At 38.2% G+C, this 19,847-nt stretch overlaps 1 long non-coding RNA gene across 2 annotated transcripts; it reads left to right on the top strand.

Moving 5' to 3' along the window:
• The first annotated feature begins 347 nt into the window (after positions 1-347).
• Positions 348-3,721, top strand: LOC141335817 (uncharacterized). 2 transcript variants are annotated; one of them, XR_012355628.1, is made up of 6 exons: positions 348-434; positions 674-1,019; positions 1,239-1,268; positions 1,737-1,907; positions 2,895-3,596; positions 3,642-3,721. It is a non-coding gene; the product is annotated as an uncharacterized lncRNA (long non-coding RNA). The 2 variants fall into 2 exon arrangements; XR_012355627.1 differs by having other exon boundaries at positions 2,895-3,721.
• The last annotated feature ends 16,126 nt before the right edge of the window (positions 3,722-19,847 follow it).

The following is a 19,847-nucleotide window of genomic DNA, read 5'->3' as shown; positions in this document are numbered from 1 at the left end:
GAAGCTGCAAAATAATATAGAGAATCACTTAATAAGTGATATATTTTGACAAACTAAAATTAATAGGTGGTAAAGATACATACGAGCAGTATAAGATATTAGCCTAATATTTGACCTACACTGTAACAAATTGCTGTATTTTTTACAGCAAAATTATACAGAAACTTACTGTTTTGCCAATTTACAATTTATTGCTGTAATTTGCAATGCATTATGGGTTATACAGGGTTTTACAAGTGTTAACTGTATATTTCACTGTTAGCTGTAATTTATTTACATGTAGGAGGTGCTTTGACTGTATTTTAAATATTTTTACAAGAATTTACTGTGCTGTGGCATTATGGGATTGCGCGGGCGGATATGTTGTTTTGAAATCTGGTGACGTTAGACTGAAGCACAACGACAACATGAAGATAAACGGCAATCGATTTTTGGTAAGTTTAATTAAATTTACTTCCATAAGTATTAATTATTTATTTTAATGTTAAGTAATTCATATCTATCTATCTATCTATCTATCTATCTATCTATCTATCTATCTATCTATCTATCTATCTATCTATCTATCTATCTAAACGTTAAAAGTTTTATCAAGATATCGCTCTAAAGGTTATATTTAGCTTTTGTAAAGGGATGTGTAACGTTAGTTAACTTTATTTATCTGTTGCTTCAGGCGAGGAAGAGAAATGCGGTGCGCGCCATTTCAGAAAGCAGACTAAACTAAGGTAAATCTTTATCGTCATGTTAATGTTGATATATACTGCAGTTTGTTAGCTTTATTTGCCTTTGCTTTCTAGTGAACATGTAGTTTGGCAGGCATAGCATTGCTATCGAAGTGCGTGTGAAACGAAACTAACGTTATATGAGGTGCATTTGTCTTTGTTGATAGAAAAACATTAATATTACCATCGCTGGAAGAGTTCTCTTGAAACGTGAAGTTTATTTTGTAAAGGAATGTGTTGTTAACTTTTTTCTTTCTCTTTTTTTCACGTTTTTCACGTGCGATCCGGAGCTAAAAGGTAAAAACATAATGTCATGCCGTCTTAATGAATACTGCTTTTTGTAACTGATTCTTCTTCATCGATCTAACTTAAGTGCGAGACTAAACTAACGTTACATGAAGTGCTCAGTTGTCTTTGCTTTTGAAAAATGTAAATATTAACCTCGTTGGATGAGTATGAGATGTGTCGTCGTAATATGTGTCGTTAACTTCCTTTATTTTTTTATATTTTTGTCAGGCAAGCCGAAACACCAAGGAGATAATAAAGGTAAAAACATAATGTCATGACGTTGATGAATGCTTTTTGTTACCGATTTATTTGCCTTACTCTCGATAGAGTATTTTTGAAATTATTGCATATAAATAGACACAGAATATAGACTGAAATGCTGGTTTATTGAGAACGTGTAATGCCAGTATTTTTAGAGTCAAAACCAAACGTAATGTAAGTTAAACAGTTTTGCTTCAAACGATATAAGCAATTAATCTGTCGAAATAACAAGCTAAAAAGTTGTCATATAACCTACTTGTACATAAAGCTTGAACCTAAATCTAAATGAGAAATGTATCACTGTAATTTCTGTCAATATGAGAGCAATACCAGAGTAACTGCTCTTTCACCTGTGGAGTTGGCTACCTGACTGTTCCCATGCTTTTACAAAATTTTCAGCATTCAAGTCTCATCTATATAGAGACCATAAGACTTATAACATGTTGCCTGTATTTATTTATTTAGGTGAAATTCTCACTGCAACTCAGTGGATGCTGAGTATTGAGGGCCAAGTGGTCGTGAATCCACACCCCAACTTTGTGCCTGGATTTGCTGCTTTGTTTGCATCATACTACATCTTCAATCTGGTGTACCAGCATGAGGCATCCTGCATCCAAAACACAAGTTTATCCAGAGGTAAAAACAAAAAAATACTTAACTATGCATGTGTATTTATATTACTTAAATATAAAGGTTTTGTTCACCCAAAAATGAAATTTCAGTCATTAATCACTCTCCCTCATGTCATTCAAAAGCCATAAGACCTTTGTTCATCTTTGGAACACAAATCATTTTTTAAAAGAAATCCAAGATGTTTTTTCCCAGAAAGGTAGTGAATACATCAGTGGTTCAATCATAACATCATGACGCGATAAGAATACTTTTTGTATGAAAATAAAACAAAAACAACAACTTTATTCAACATTTCGGCATCGAGTATCCCTTTAATTTAATAAAGTGACAAGAATACTTTTGTGCACCAAAAACACACTCCAGAGACTGAAAGAAATTGTTGAATAAAGTAAATTTTATTTATTTATTGTGCACAAATGTATTCTCATTGCTTCATAAAATTAAGGTTGAACCACTGGATTCGCATGTTTAATGATTCAGACCTGCCAACCTGTACACATTTTGCATAGCGGCTACGCATTTTGACTTCAAAGTATGCTGGTACGATTTGTCACTCTAAACTATGCAAAAACCTGTTGACCCCTTTGTGCTTAATGTTAATTTAATATTAACAATTGGTGTAAAATATATTATAAATACATATTAATTAAAATGTTGTACAATTCAAATTCAAATTAAATTATTCTGAATTCAGTTATTCCCAGTTCCCAATCCAGTGAAACAAAATACTTTATGGCTTCAATTTTTTCCTCCATAATGTGGAAGTCATTGAGAACCAAGGCTGTTTGGTTTACTCATTCTTTGCTATTCTTTTATTATAGTAGAAGAAATACATTTATTCAGGTTTGACAAAACTTGACATCATTTCTTTTTTGGATGAATTATTCCTCTGTAATGCATTACTATAGTTCATCAAATGCTTTTGAACTATTAAACAAGTTTTAATAAATTCTGCACATGCTTATGTTTGTCTGTCTGATGTTTGTGCAGATGTTTTGTTGGAATCAACCCACACTCCGGCACCAAGACGGGCACATCAAAGGTTGGAGCAAAAAAAAGGTGGGAAGGTCTCCGAGAAGAGGAACAACACAGTCAATCCTCATGTGTGTTCTCATCTCAGAAGGCTAATGGACTTTGAGTGGTTAAGCATGTAAGTTTACAAATGTATCAAAACTACAACTACAGGAGAAGCCATCTATAAAATAACAATTGCTTTCAGATTTGTTCTTTGGTCATGCTAAAAAATAAAATAAAAAAAACTGGTCAACTTACAAAAAATGTTAAAGAATGTTAAAATGTTTTAAAAAATGGCTAAATGTTTGTTTGAGTATTCTAGGTTTAATGAATCAGCAGTCAGTGCCATTCTGTTTTTTGAGCCTAAAGGGATTGCCATCATTTACTCACCTTCAGTTGTTCCAAAATTCTGAGTTTCTTTCTTGTTTTAAGATATTTTAAAATGTTGGTAACAGTAGCCATTGACTGTCATATTTTGCCCTATTATGGAAGTCAATGGCTTACTTGTCTGGTTATAAACTTCATTAAAATATAATCTTTTGTATTCAACACAAGAAAGAAACTAATAGTTTTGGAACAATTTAAGGGAGAGTAAATAATGACCATTTTTATTTTTAGGCAAACAGTCCCTTTAACTTTTATTTAACTATTGCTTTATGCTTTAATCTTGAGTTGTTTGTAGTTGTATTGTAACAGCTGATTTTTTTATAATTTTTTCTGTAGTTAAAAAAGTAAAATTGTTACTAGTGACAGTGCTGAAGTGTTGTCAGGTGTCAGCTTTAATAAACAATTTTCTTACAACAGCTTTGAATTTGAGTGATTATTTTTTTTAATCTTTGTTTTAATGCATTCACGTCAGTATAATGGTAAAGAGCACAGTACAGTTCACAGTTAAAATAGTTATTTACAGGAATTTCATTGTAAAAAATATTACAGCTACATCTTGGCTTTTGCTGAATTCACAGGATTTTATTGGCAACTTTTGTTGCCAGGTACATACTGTAATTTACCGTAATTACAAAAAAAACCTGTAATGCCTTTTTACAAGTTTAATTTTATAATCCTGTAAAAAACACAAAAAATTACTGTATTCTGCAAACATCAATTTATTGTAAATTGCTAAGCAGTATTATACTGTAATCCATTTTACAGCAATTAGCGGCTATTTTACAGGATTTTATTGGCAACTTTTTTGCCAGTAAATTATTGTATATTCTACAGTATATTTTTTACAGTGTACCTGACCGGAAATGATAAGAACAAACATGAATGTTGTCAAGATTCTTGCCCTGGAAATCCTGGTTTAGTTTTGCTAATCACCTTTTGTTTCTCTGACAGTTTTTTGCACTCTTCTCCTTGATTTGTTATAACTTTTGGCAGTCTATAGTACTCCAACCCCCAGTTTCACAGACAAGGCATAAACCTAGTCCCAGACTAAAATGTAAGTCTGAGCTGTTTCAACTGAAAGAAACTTGCACTGGCTGATCTTAAAATATATCAGTGCCTTTGTTTTGTATGAAGATGCACACCTGGAATGTTTTTTTCTAAGGCATGTTCATAAAAAATACTTAAATTTCCTAATTGAACTATGGCCTAATCCTGGCTTAGTCTAATGGTGCGTTCACACCGCCCAAAACGTCAGCGTCAGTTGCGGCAAGATTACATGTAAAGTCTATGGTTGAGTCCGTCAGAGGTCCGTCAGAGGCTCTGCGGTGCGTTGTGTGCGTTGGATCCGTCAACTTTTCAAGCGTTACCTACGTTTCAAGCGTTAACGCAGCAAACGCAAGCAACGCAGAAGTTCAGCTAGCTGAACTTTTGACGGACTTGACGCAGTGCGTCAACCAATCAGAGCGTCTCACTGTAGCGACGTCACCACACGTTTCTTGAATGAAGCGGGAGCAGAAAAATAACATTTTCAACAATGGAAGACAAAAGCTCATTGTAGCCGTCTGCAATCGCAGAGAATTGTATGATCCGTCCTCGTTGTTGTATAAAGTTAGGAATGAAAAGGAACTTGGATGAAGATCGCTGAAGAGATCGGGATGTCGGGTCAAATCTTTTCTCAACGTAATTATTTCCCATTTCGTTAGCTAGCGAAACATGGTCATGAGAAGATTCCAAAATGTCCAGTCCCTACTAGTTTGCCATGGTTTATTCAGGGGAAGTGTGCAAAAAGCGGTGGAGGAGTCTGAGGGACAGAGCGTTGCCTGACGTGTGCGGTGTGAACGCACCAAAAAGCAAGCGTTGCAAGCTTCAACGTACATGCGTCAAACTAGATGCGTTGGGAGCGTTGCCTGACGCAGACAAAGTGTGCGGTGTGAACGCAGCATAAGCCCTTTCTGTGAAACCAGGCCCAAATGTTTTTCCTGATCCGACTGATTAGTACAGCCCAAAACATGACAATAATGGACCATTTTCAGTGGCAATAATCAGAAAAATATATGAGATTCATTTGGTTGATTACGTTCAGTGCCGCCAATATGGCCGACTGATGACACGTCGTCAAAACACTCTATTTAGCAACATACGTTTAGGAAAAAAACACAATGCTTTAGACAAATCTTATTTTTAGTCATAAACTGAAAATTTATCTTTTAAAAAATCATAGAAAGTTCCGGAGGAACCAACTTCTTAGTAATTATTGTCTTCTGGGTTCTCTCTTTATTTTTCTAGTAAATCATGAACAGTTGCGCATGGATTTTGCTGTATGGAAAAAATGCGTATGGTTTATAAATAAAACAGAGAAACAACAATTTCTCTGTTTCAGTGTTTGATTTCTTTTGGTTTGTGGGCTGTTGTTTTTGGGCCACTCAGCACCATTTAGATGGCAATTTGATTTATCTGCATCTCAGATCGTGTGAAGTATAAACTCAAAATGTCAGAATGCACCTCTGCTTAAACTTTTCTTTACAATTCAGCCGCTTGCTCATCTTATCGCAAAACAAGTCCACATGACTGATGTGTTTATTTTCATATTAGTGGGACTTTCTGAAGCATGTGCAGTCGTCACGTAGCAATACAGTGCAACTGTTCAATTTACACGGAATGTATATTGTAGTAATTTCATGGTCTTGCAAGCGCGTTTGCTAATGTTCTCAGATCATCTCCATTTATAGCATATGTTTCAAATATTGCTTGCGTGGGAATGAATGTGAGACATGATGCATTGTTGCTTCGCTGAACCAGAAGCAAATAATGGAAAAATGTTTTTTTTTTCCCCCATGGCTAATTCTCCTGATTTGCCTAATCTATATATTTCTATATTCTTAACAGTGGAACACTATTACATATTATTATTGGTGAGGCTTTATGAAATAAAACGTAGCTTAGCTTGCTCGTCTCCATGTGTGGTCCCCCTGAAATAGCAGTTTGGGATTTATAACAAATTGCATGTAGATTTTTCCATAATGAACAGACCCATGAAAGTGAAGTGCTGGTGGGTGTGGCTTTTTTACACCTCTATCACGATTTAAATGTTTGCCATGCAGTTGTGTCAACCTCAATTGTGGTAAGTGGCAAAGACTTTCCATGACACTTTTTCCCCCTTTCTTTGATGCTCATCAAATGTGTTGAGGTTAGCTTCATTAGCTCATAAAGCAATTAACATTTAACATCATCTTGTCTTTTTATAGACATTGGTAACGTTTCACTCTTTTTCTTCACCCTCTGGCAATGATGTCATTTAAATGCTCACATTTTTAATGACATCTTTAGCTCTGAATATGACTTAGCATGGCTGCAGTTTATCATAGGCCTACTAGCTTGTGAGCTAGAGTAGGTTTAGAGTTTTAGGATAAACCAGATTTAATAACAGGGAACAAAAGACATCACATTTGGTAATGTTTTTCTAAGTCGATCTCAAATGAGGTCAAAGTATTGTCTTTCAAATACCACAAATCATATACAGTTGAGGTCAAAAGTTGACGTAAACCTTGCAGAATCTGCAAAATATTAGTTATTTTAACAATATAAGAAGGATCATACAAAATGCATATTATTTTTTTATTTAGTACTGATGTTAATAAGATATTTTACATAAAAGACGTTTACATATAGTAGCTGAATTTATAAAAATTACCCCGTTCAAAAGTTTACATACACTAGATTCTTAATACTGTGTGTTACCTGAATGATCCTTTTTTTTTTTTAGTGATAGCCCTTGTTTGTCCTGAACAGTTAAACTGCCTGTTGTTCTTCATTCTTCGTTTTTCAGGTCCCACAAATTCTTTGGTTTTTCAGCATTTTTGCATATTTGAACCCTTTCTAACAATGACTGTATGATTTTGATATCCATTTTTTCACACTGAGGACAACTGAGGAACTCATATGCAACTATTACAGAAGGTTCAAACGCTCACTGATGCTCCAGAAGGAAACACGATGCATTAAGAGCCAGGGGTGTAAACTTTTGAACAGAATGAAGATGTGTACATTTTTCTTATTTTGCCTAAATATCTTTTTTTAAGTACTGCCCTACAGAAGATACTTACGTGTTTCCCAGAAGACAAAATAAGTTAAATTTACCCTGATCTTCAAATTCAAAAAGTTTTCACCCCCAGCTCTTAATGCAATGTTTCCTTTTGAAGCATCAGTGAGCGTTTGAACCTTCTGTAATAGTTGCATATGAGTCCCTCAGTTGTCAGTGTGAAAGGATGGATCTCAAAGTCATACAGTTATTGTTGGATGGGTTCAAATACACAAAAATGCTGAAAAAAATCAAAGAATTTGTGGGACCTGAAGGATTTTTCTGAAGAACAGCAGGCAGTTTAACTGTTCAAGACAAACAAGGGGCTATCACTAAACAAGGATAATTCAGGTAACAACACAGTATTAAGAATCAAGCGTATGTAAACTTTTGAATGGGGTCATGTTTATAAATTCAACTATTATTTTGTGGACTATATGTAAACGTCTATTATGTGAAATATTCAAGTCAGTACCAAATAAAAAATAACATGCATTTTGTATGTGTCACACCCCCGGACTTTTAGTTTGGTTTCTCCCATCAGTTCCCCCCGCAGATCTGAGTGTTTTGGCTTCTCCCTCATTGTCTCCACCTGGATGTGTAATCAGTCTGTGTATTTAGTGTGTGTGTTTTCCCCTCAATGCTGTCGGTCTTTAATGTTACCTCCTTGTGTTCCTGTGTCTGCCTGGTTCCCATTGGATTTATTAAATACTCTTACTTTTTATTACATCGTTGTTCGTGTGTTCCTGCCTGAATCGTGACAGAAAGACTGACCGAAACAGTTTTTTTTTTTTTTTTTTTTGCGTCTTACCACGTTTTTATTTCTCGTTTGCATTTCCCAGTCTTTTTGTTTCCGTTGTGTTTCCCCCATGGATTCCTTCCACGTCCAGAATTCAACCTCCTCCGGCTGAAGCAGGGGGATTTACCTCTCATGTTCCAGCTTGTAGCTAACACCACCAGCTATCCGGACGACGCGCTCTGTGTGTTCTATGACGCTAGCCTCAACGCGTCATGCAGAGCGCCGTCGTCCCAGGACGGCCCTCGAGCGGACTTCGCCGCGTTTGTGGAGTGGACACTGGCGAGAAACAAACCCTCGTTTTCCACCCGTTCCCAGGAGAACCTCTTCAGTGCCACTCCAGACCCAGAGCCCAGCCAGCCACTCCGACCCGCGGATTACGAGCCTGAGCCCATCATAGACAGGAAGCCCGAGCCCGGAGCGGATGGGCTCAAAACTTCCGACCAGGTGCGAGAGCCGGCCATTACATCTGCGACGGTGGAGTGCTTCGTGGAGCAAGAGAGGGCGGTAGAGAGCCCTGCCCACTGCACCACCACTGGGGGTGAGCATGAGCACAACTCTGGGGATTTAATAGACTTTGTCACGGAAATACCTGTCTGCCTAAATTTCCCACCCACCCTCCCTCTTCTGTCTCTGCCTGATTCTCCGCTGGTTCTGCCGAGCCTTCCAGAATCCCCGCTGTCTTCTGTCTGTCCCCTTGCTCACCCTCAGTCCACCATCTGTGCGGTGGGTTCGCCGCGGGTCTGCCAGTCTCCATCGGTGTCATGGCTGGAGGATCCCTCACCATCGCCTCCAGCCTCAGAGTCCTGGACTTCGCCTCGGCCCTCCGACCCTGCGGCTCCACCCCGGCTCTCTGCTCCCTCGTCTCCACCGTCGCCCGTCGGTCCACCAGCTCCACCGGGCTCCATCGTCCCTCCGGCTCCGCCCTGGTCAGTCGTCGCCCCTCCTTCGCCTCTGGACTCTACTCCTCCGGCTGTGCCTCGTCGCTCCGTCCCACCGGCTCTGTGGACCTCCTCCCTCCTGCGGGCACTGCCTCGGCCCTCTGTCGCTCCAGCTCCGCCGCGGACCTCCGGATCTCCATCTCCGCCTTGGTCGCCAGAGCCTTGGGTTCCGCCTTGGCCCTCCGGATCCGCGGTGTCGCCCAAGATCATCGGCTTTCCGTCTCCGCCTCGGGCTCTCCCACCACCTGCTCCGCCTCTGTCGGTCGGCCCCATGGAGTCGTCAGCCCTTCCTCCACCATGGCTCCTCCCTCCATCGGCTCCACCGTGGGATTCCATCATGGTTGAGTTCTGGGTCCCACCTGGCTCCTCCTGCTCCAGCCCCCTCCTGTCACCTCCTTGGCTCCTCCCTCCGTCATCACCTCCATGGACTATTTCGTCACCACCCTGGACTCCATCTTGTGCCCTCCTCCTGGGAGTCCGTCCTCCACCAAAGCCCCCTCCTAAGACTTTGTACTGTTTTTTTTTTTTTTCTCTGTCTGTCGGCATGAGGACGCGCCTTCCGGGAGGGGGAGGTAATGTCACACCCCTGGACTTTTTATTTTGGTTTCTCCCATCAATTCCCCCTGCAGATCTGAGTGTTTTGGCTTCTCCCTCATTGTCTCCACCTGGATGTGTAATCAGTCTGTGTATTTAGTGTGTGTGTTTTCCCCTCAATGCTGTCGGTCTTTAATGTTACCTCCTTGTGTTCCTGTGTCTGCCTGTTTCCCATTGGATTTATTAAATACTCTTACGTCGTTGTTCGTGTGTTCCTGCCTGAATCGTGACCGTATGATCCCTCTTATTTTGGTAAAATAATTAACATTTTGCAAGGTGTATGTAAACTTTTGACCTCAACTGTATTTTAATTTGCCACATTATTGAAAGAGAGTCTGAAGTCTTTTCTTTTATCCCAGCTCTCTATCAACGTGAAATCATCGTAATGAACACATCTGTACACCTGAATAGCATTTAGGACTGATAAAAGAAAAATGTGGATGTGATTTTGGTATCAGGTGGTAGTGTATGATAGCAACACCAGGTGTCACTAATAATACTGACTAATACTGGAGTTTTTTAATAGCAGCATTATTAAGATCGCTCCCTTTCTCTCTCTTATAATTAAGACCATCTATATTGTAGGAATAATTCTTGATAAATTAGTCAAATTAATTTCTTTTTTTACCTTCAGCGTAGGAATCTCACAAATTTGAAACAAACTTGATTAAAAATCACTATTGCTTTCTTTTCACAAAAATTAAAGTCACTGTGTTACCTCTAAAGCAACAGTCACCTTAATTTTCGAGTTTCTAAATGAAACAGCCGCAAAAATGACTTTTTTTATTATAATTAATTGTAATCGACTGAACTGTATCATGTGACATGCAGACTATTCATATTTTCATGTTATTTCTATTAAATAAAAATAATGCTTTAGTCTATTACCTTTAGATACTGATTCACACTTTTTCCCAGTTATTTTCATAAATAGACCATTTATGGTTAGCAATTTTCTGCTTGAAATAATGCAGGGTTGAGAACATTCTGTTTCCATATGAGATACTTTTTAAGACACCAGCACAGTGTTTCACAGGACTTCATAAGAATTCTACAATAAAACTATTTAGCTGTAATTTCTTACTTGATGTAAAATGTTTTTGTGTGTGTGTGTGTGTGTAGTGAGATAAAGTTACTATTAAGAACAGAGAAAAAAAACATTGTTTTTTTTTAAAGGGTGATGTGTAATTGTTTCCGTTGCTTTGAGCCAGTTGATTATGACTTCATTTAAGTGTCTTTAGGAGTTTCATGAATTTGGTGAATATAAATTACTAAATTAAATCCATTTTAGTATCTGGATTCCACAATAAAACCCATTGTCCCACTAATTCAGATGACTAATACAGTGACAAAAATAGGGAAGTGTAAAGGCTTGGTCAGATGTTGACATAAGTCAGGATTTCAGACCACAAAATTGTTGTTTTAATTAAATGGAAATTTCCAACAAGAATATAAAGGTTGATGACAAGTATAGTTAAAGCTGAACTAAAACATATGGCGAATCATTTAAATGCATTGCTTTTAAAAACACCCTGCACCGAACTCTTCAAACAACTTCTTGAAAAGTTTGTTTCCATGAGTTCAGAGAATGTGTGTGTCAGACTATTTACAACCTAAACCAAAGAATTTTCACCTTCCACTATAAAGGCCATCACTTATTATGACTTTAACTCCATCACGTGCTTCCATGGGTCACAGTTCCTAAGGAAGGATAGGAATTCTGAGTTTCCCAGTCTCATTCGTTTCCTTTCAAGGTTCAACCAAGACAGTTTGAATAGAAACAGGAAGGTCCATCCACCAGCCCATTCCAGTAGATGTTCTCAGGAAAGGCCACATCCAAAAGAACACATAAATACTGCTGTCATTGTCTGAACATTTGTCTGCTTCGCCTTGAAGACAGACAGGCATCTCTCTCAAGAGGTCACCCAAAGGCTTGTTGATGGAAATTTGCATTGGAATACAGTGCCTTGCTAAAGTATTCATACCCCTTCATTTTTCATGTTTTGTAACTGTTTTTAATTACTTTTTCCATATCAATCTACACTCCATGCACCATAATGACAAAGCAAAAACAGAATTGTCACAACATTGCATAAGTATTCATACCCTTAACTCAGTAGTTAGTTGAAGCACCTTTAGAGCCTCAAGTCTTTTTGGGTATGATGCAACATGATTTGCACATCAACATTGGGCAATTATCTGCTTCACCTCTCAAGCTCTGTCAGCTTGGATGGGGCCTGGCAGACATTTTCAGGTTTCTCCAGAAATGTCTGATAGGGTTCAAGCCCAGACTTTGACTGGGCCACTCCAGGACATTCACAGAGTTGTCTATAAGCCACTCTTGCTGTGTGCTTAGGGCCATTGTCCTGTTGGAAAGTGAACCTTCTGCTCTGTCTAAGGTTCTGAATGCTCCGGACTGGGTTTTCATTAAGGCTATCTCAATATTTTGGTGCACTGAGCTTTCCCAGCCCCTGCCACTGAAAAACAGTCTCACAGCATGAGGCTGCTACCAGCACACTTTACTTTTGGGATGGTACTCTGCAGGTGATGAGCAATGCATGGTTTCCTTCAAGCATGATGGTTGGAATTGAGGTTCATCAGATCACAGAATATTGTTTATCACAGTCTGAGTATCCTCTGGATACTGAGGAGAGGATTGAGTCTTGGCACACCACCATTAAGCCCAAATCGGGGAAGCGTTGCAGTGATGTTTGTCCTTCTGTAAGTTTCTCCCATCTGCATATATGATCATGGAGTTCAACTAGAGTGACCATCAGGTTTTTGGTCACCACTCTACCAAAGGTCCTTCTCCATCAACTGCTCAGTTTGGCCAGGAGGCCAGCTCTAGGAAGAGTTGTGGTTGTTTCAAACTTCTTCCAGTAAGGTAACAGAGAGTAACAGAGACTACATGTTTCTATGAACCTTCAATGCAGCAGATTTTTTCTGAACTCCTTCCCAGATGTGTGACTTGATGCAATCTTGTCTCTGAGCTCTACAGGCAGTTTTTTTTTTTACCTCAGGGCTTGATTTTTTGGTCTGATATGCATTTTCCAGCTGTTAGACCTTTTATTAAGACACGTGTGCCTTTCGAAATCATACCCATTCAGTTCAATTTGCCACATGCCACACTCAAAGTGTAGTAACATCTACAAGCAATATTAATACTCCTGAGCTAAATTTCAACTGTCCCAGATAAGGGTATGAATACTTATGCAATGGAATCATTTAAGTTTTTTATTTTTAATAAATTTGCAAAAATGTTAAAATGTTTTTTGCTTTTCCATTATGGTGTATGGAGTGTAGATTAATGTTGGGGAAAAAAGTAATTTAAAGCATAAGGTAGCAACATAAAATGAGAAAAAAATTAAGTGAAGAGATTGCAGTGGTCTTATTCTGTGTTTGTTGGCTGCAGATAGTACATATTTTCCTCAGTTATTTTAATTACTTGCATATATCAGTGCTCTGTACTTTGTATCTTCATATAGGATTGAAAGATGGTGTTTCACCTCATACTTTAATCTCAAATGAATTATTACAATGAATGGCAGCATTCTGACTGGCTTTCACACCTGTTTGAAAGTAAATACAATGACATTATAAATGCCTTCAAACATCCCTATTTGGACAAATCTGTTTACCTCAAATACTTTCAGGAGTGGACATGTGAATTTGACTGTATTTGAATTAGTAACATATTGCATAATTAAAATGCTTGACTTACTGTTTGTTTGGATTCTCTGCTTTTTTTGGCCAGCTGTTTCCGTTTTGTTTTATCTGTTCTTAATTTGAAAAAGGACACCGCATAAAACATTTCACTTGATCACCACAATCACTTTCACTGAGTCTGTAATTAATCAAAATACATGAAAACTCTATCCATGGAGCCTTTTAAAAGATCATAGAAATATAATTTTTGTTTTTTTTTAATTATATTACAAAAATCTGCTTTCTTTCATTCATCCTGAGTCAACGTTTCCATTTGGGAAAAAGCATTTTCATGACTGGAAAAAATATTTTGGGAATCTAATTTGACCTTTTGTATACTTTTATACAAACTGTAAATAGCATGAAAGAGACAACTGCTTACTTGAAGCAGCCTGTAGACAAGTTAGAAAGGAACAGCACTTATGACCTAATACAATTAAAGAAATAAAAGAGTGAAAGGTGATATAATGGCACTATCAAACTAAATTGTCTTTGCATGTTGCTACATCAACACTGTTAGATGTCAATCCAAAATGATTACCATACTGGCTGGCACAACATTAACAAAAAATGAGTGCTCTATGAAGGACTGTTTACATTTTTCTATTATTAATTATACCGATTGACCCAGGTTTTTGCACAGATGAAAACTGTTATGCAGTCTGAGTTTCTCGCTGTCATAACAACATTTTTTAGCCTCCAAGAGCAGAACCAAAACATTGGCTGCAAGTTGCCATCAACAGTTACCTCAGCCTCGCCTCTAATCCTCCCTTAAGCAGGGACCTGATCTTCACCCACACATCTGTTACACCTCATATCTACTGCACACCTGGAGATCTTGTCTTTCACAGAGGACAGTTGTGTTGTTGAAGGTTTGGGCAGCGGAGGAGCGGAGGAGGGTGCTTCTGCTCTCTCTATGGCTGTCAACACCTCCATTTTGAAAGAGTGAAGGAGCTCAAACTGCATGAATAACAGGCTCACGTGAGTGATGAGAAGCCAATGTCTGAATGAACCTCATTGAAACACCTGTGGAGAACACCACCTTCACCTGTTTGAACTTCTGACCTATTTATGAGGTTAAGGGGCCACATGCTGCAATGCAAGGGACAGAAAACTGCAAAAGCTAAAACATGCAGCTTGCGAAGACACAGCTGATACACATTATGTGGTTATGAATATGCAGGAAATATCTTGAACAAACATCTCTCCACAAGAAAGCTTTCAAACCTATAGAGTGTTTTTTTTTTTCTGGTATTACACAGCTGGTCAATAATGCTATTAATTCTGCCAAGATTCTGATATCCATATCCAATGGACACTTGCTATACACAGGCCAAGGGAAAGGAGTCGTGATTGGCAGCGAAACAACACAACTCACTCAGTTGCTCATGACAATGCCAACATGGCCGCAGATGTAGTACAAAATGTAGTGCATTTTTTACATTGGTGAAGTTTTAAATGTAGAACCTACGCAGTATGTTACATGCAGTTGATAAGTAGAGACAAGCCACAGGAAAGAAAAACAAAAGGCCTGAACAAAGGAATACGTGCAAACTGCCCATAAGCTATGCCTAGAAGGGCGCAAATCTTATGAACTGTTCTGCTGCTGTCTGCAAAGATCATTTTCACATGGTCTGGGAGAAAGTGGGGAGTGAAGGTTCAGATTAAAATATACTTAGATCAGTAGATCTAACTTAGTTTAGAGTTTGTTTAGTGTTTTTTTTTACAGGCATCATTTGTCAAGACTTCATATTTTGTAACTTAGCCTAGTGTTACTGTAAATAAAAACACACACACACACACACATACTTAGCTATCTAAATGGGGACATTACATCTATTGTTTTTATATACAAACAGTTCTACCCCTAACAAAAAACTTTCTGCATTTTTTTACCATTTGATTATTAATCTTTTTTCCTCATGGGAACCAAAAAATGTCCCCACAAGGACAAGGATTTTGGATACTGCTATCTTTGTGAGAACATTTTTTCTCTATAACATAGGGTATAACTGAACCCCCCACACACACACACACACACACACACAAACACACATTTCAAATCACCTCAACCACAGATGCTGCATTTACTGCTTCCAATTTTTTTTATTGTTATGCCTCAAACTCGGAAAGCAACAAATTTTCTGCTCATAATTATGACTATGAGGTGTTCTTCTTGTGCAATCAATTTGTAAATACAAAATTTATGACAGTTTTGATAGAGTATTAGATGGACATTGCCAGGACTGCCCCCTAAGAATCGATGCTAAGAGGCTCAGTTGACCAAAATTGTATTATTATTAAATTTTTATTTAATTATTAAATGTAAAAAAAAAAACACAGAAAGTGGTGATGTCATGCAGTCTGTGACAGGCAGATCATTTGCAGCTGGTCTATGCAGTTATACACCGGGCAGGACATCCATCAACCTCAAAAATGGCTTTTATCGCCTGAAATATTGAAGTAGCAGCAACTTCACATGTCCGCTCAATCTAATGTTAACATACAAAAATATGTGCCATTCAAGTGTCTGTGTGGAGTGTGGAAGCTGAATAGTAGCGACTAATTCCTAAAATGAACGACTGCTAGTCCAGAAAAAGACATTACTATCCTGGCCACAGGAGAGGAGTTGTGAATGGCATTGAAGTGACACAGCTGAGGCTAGTAGGTCACATGACAGGGACAACAACATTGTACATGTAGTACGTCTGAATTCCATACATACGTATGTCATATTGAAACTGTTAGAAAACCTACTTTTTAACTGTTGCAAAGTAAGCTTCAAACCACATGACTGCTAGATAGTATTTGACTTTAGATGTACAGTAAGGAAAAAAAATGTTTGATCCTCTGCTGATTTTGTACGTTTGCCCACTGACAAAAAATACCTATAAATGATCTATAAATTTAATGGTAGGTTATTTTAACAGTGAGATCCAGAAAAACGTATTTCAGGAAAGTTATAAATTGATTTGCATTTTAATGAATGAAATAAGTATTTGATCCCCTATCAATCAGCAAGATTTCTGGCTCCCAGGTATTTTTATACATGTCACAAATTGAGATTAGGAGTGCTTCTAATCTCAGTTTGTTATCTGTTTAAAAGACAACTGTCCACAGAAGCAATCAATCAATCAATAAATCAGATTCCAAACTCTCCACCATGGCCAAAACCAAAGAGCTGTCCAAGGATGTCAGGGACAAGATTGTAGACCTACACAAGGCTGGAATAGGCTACAAGACCATCAACAAGCAGCTTGGTGAGAAGGTGTCAACAGTTGGTACGATTATTCGCAAATGGAAGAAACACAGAATAACTGTCAATCTCCCTTGATCTGGGGCTTCATGCAAGATCTCACCTTGTGAAGTTTCAGTGATCATGAGAACAGTAAGGAATCAGCCCAGAACTACAGGATCTTGTCAATGATCTCAAGGCAGCTGTGACCATAGTCACCTAGAAAAACAACTGGTAACAACCTATGCAGCGCCCACAAGGTCCCCCTGCTTTCGGGCTTTTTGGCATCAACTCAACTCGCCGTGTTTGGAGGAGTAGGAACACTGCCTATGACCCCAAGAACACCATCCCCATCGTCAAACATGGGGTTGGAAACATCATGCTTTGGGGGTGTTTTTCTGCTAAGGGGACGAGACAACTCCACCGCAACAAAGGGATGATGGACAGGACCATGTAACATCAGGGCCAGGGCATTGAAGCCAGCCAGGACATTGAAAATGGGTCGTGGACGGCTATGACCCAAAACACACAGCCAAGGAAACAAAGGAGTGGCTCAAGAAGAAGCATATTAAGATCCTGGAATGGCCTAGCCAGTGTCCAGAACTTAATCCCATAGAAAATCTGTGGAGGGAGCTGAAGGTTCAAGCTGCCAAACATCAGCCTCAAAACCTTAATGACTTGGAGAGATCCAAATGTTTTTTTCTGTTTGTTTTTTTTGTCGCTCACTGTTCAAATAAACCTACCATTACAATTATAGACTAATCATTTCTTTGTCAGTGGGCAAACTTACAAAATCAGCAGGGGATCAAATCATTTTTTTCCTCAGTGTAGCTGTAGTTACCGATTGTAGTGACAATTACCTCAGTATTGATATACTGCAGTATTTCAAGTTAATGTTCAATTGATGGCACAAAATCTAACTTATTTAGACTACTCGAGGCAGCTTGACTCCAGAAGTGTACCTTGGCTCAAAAATGTCTGCGATCAATGTGGCAGTTTTGAAATGAAATGAAGCATTCTGAACTGACGTCATTTGAGGAATGTCTTTTTGCACAGCACTGGCAGTGGAAAAACCTGGGATGCTCTGTACACATTGGGCACAGGGCTCATCAGAAGCAAACAAACAGAGGTGGCTCTGTGATGATGCATGAGCCTGTCAGAAAGCGCTCGGCACTGAATACAGACCAGCCAGTGTAGCGTGAGACGGAACCTGAACTTCTCTATCCATCACAAGCTGTACTGTACACAGTGAATCTCGTGTATGTGCATTCACTCAGACATACAAACGCTCGATAAACTGACCTCTGCTCTCTGAGTGCTGCAAGTGGAAATTAAAGGAATCTCCAAATATCCAGACAAGAATGTGCACACACAAACACATACACGTACGCAAACACAAAGGCCTGTTTGAGTTCCTGTTGAGTCTATTCTTTCTAGACCTAACATAGCTACTGTAACCTTTGCAAAATTCTCAACTGCAAAAATAATTTATATCCAGCGCTCAACGTTTTCCCCCCGTGATTTACGAGTGCTGAGCATTCTTAAGCGAATCGTCAAATCTTGCATGAATAAAAAAAGCGTTCCATGAATAACCCTAAGGTATCCTTGGTATCTGCTAGCAGTGTTCACACCATGCCTGGTATTTCATGCCAGTATTTTGAACCTTTCAGTTTTTTTTACTCATCAGCGAGTGAACGTCTGTTTGATTATGTTGGCCTGAAAGCGGCATATTTCAGCTGCCCTCTGAACAATATCATAAAAGAGGTGTTATTGATACAAGGTGAGTTTGTGTTGAAAAACGGATGTATAGAGGAGAAAGATACATATTTGGGGAGTTAATATTGGCACTTGTGGCTTCGTTTTTTCCATCTCTGGTGTGTTTAGGGGATTATTTCCAGGAACATTTAAAGATGTTGCTGCCTTAAACAGCAAAACTAAACAGCTCCAGGGGCACAAATCAGTTCCCAGCAGCTTGTCTCACACACTTACCAGCTGCAACTCTTAGTCATTTACTAAGTGGAAATTTGATGTTTGATCTAAGCCTCAGGATGTTCCAGTAACAATCACCAACAATCTCACGAAGGGGTCTTGAGGTCACTTTTTATATTTATTTAAAAAAAAAACTATTAGAACCCTTTGATTGTTTTTATTGTACATTTTTAGAACAGTTTTACTCAATTACTCAAATTGGGTGGAGTAGATGAGTCTTATTGCTGTAACATGGAAAATTTATAATGCATACACTTTATTATATTTATACATATTGGTATCATTTAATGTACTGTTTTGTACTTGATTGCAAAACAATTATTAACAGTATTTTACCAGTCATTTTTATGACTTTATGATAAAATCGTTCATAAAAAGATAATGCATTAGTGAAATAAGAATTGAGGAATACAATGTCAAAAACAATAGAAAAAAAGGAGAAAAAAATTATTAAGGTTATTAACTGTAGTTTGTTTGCTTCATGTAAATTATGAGTACAATATGTTTTCATGTTGTTTTTGGGTGAAATGTGACCTGGACATTTCTTGAGATCTCAGTTCTTTTTCCACATTAAAACCACGGGTTTTAATTTAAGGGATTATTTTGGAATTTCTCAAGTATAAAAGCTTGTCTTTAGATTTTTCTTACAGTGATTTTGATTCATGCTGTTTTGAGATTATTTTAGTTTCAGCAGATGTAATTTCCATTGCTTTGCAGACTGTCTGGCAAGTCTAAGTGTTGACAAGGTATTAGTTTATTAGTTAGCTCAATCTCTGTAGCTTTTTTTACTTCTATTTTTAGGTGAGACTTTTATTATTCTGTCTTCAGGCAGACAGATGAATATATACACACTGATTTCCCACTGTGCAGTTTTGACATGCTTCTCTTGCTCTCACTTGACTGCTTCCATGGCAATGCAATGAAGATGTTCCAGACATAAACAAAGAAGCGTATATGTTTTTATCTTTACTTTTCCTTCTTTTGGCATTCAGGTTGGCCATCTGTTTTGTCTGACAAATAGTCAAAAATTAGACGTATGTGTAGGAACAAGGGTGAATTAAGGTAATGTAGGATATTGAGTAATCTGGGACACCCAAGATTTGATGTGTACATTTCTAGTTCCTAGTTTGATTGTCATTTAAAGGAGAAGTTCACTTCCAGAATAAAAAATTCCTGATAATTTACTTAAAACTAATGTTCTGAG

Source organism: Garra rufa, chromosome 5 (assembly GCF_049309525.1).
Source record: "Garra rufa chromosome 5, GarRuf1.0, whole genome shotgun sequence".
NCBI classification, from domain to species: domain Eukaryota; kingdom Metazoa; phylum Chordata; class Actinopteri; order Cypriniformes; family Cyprinidae; genus Garra; species Garra rufa.
The sequence above is the reverse complement of the archived record's forward strand: the minus strand, read 5'-3'. Positions and strand labels throughout refer to the sequence as shown.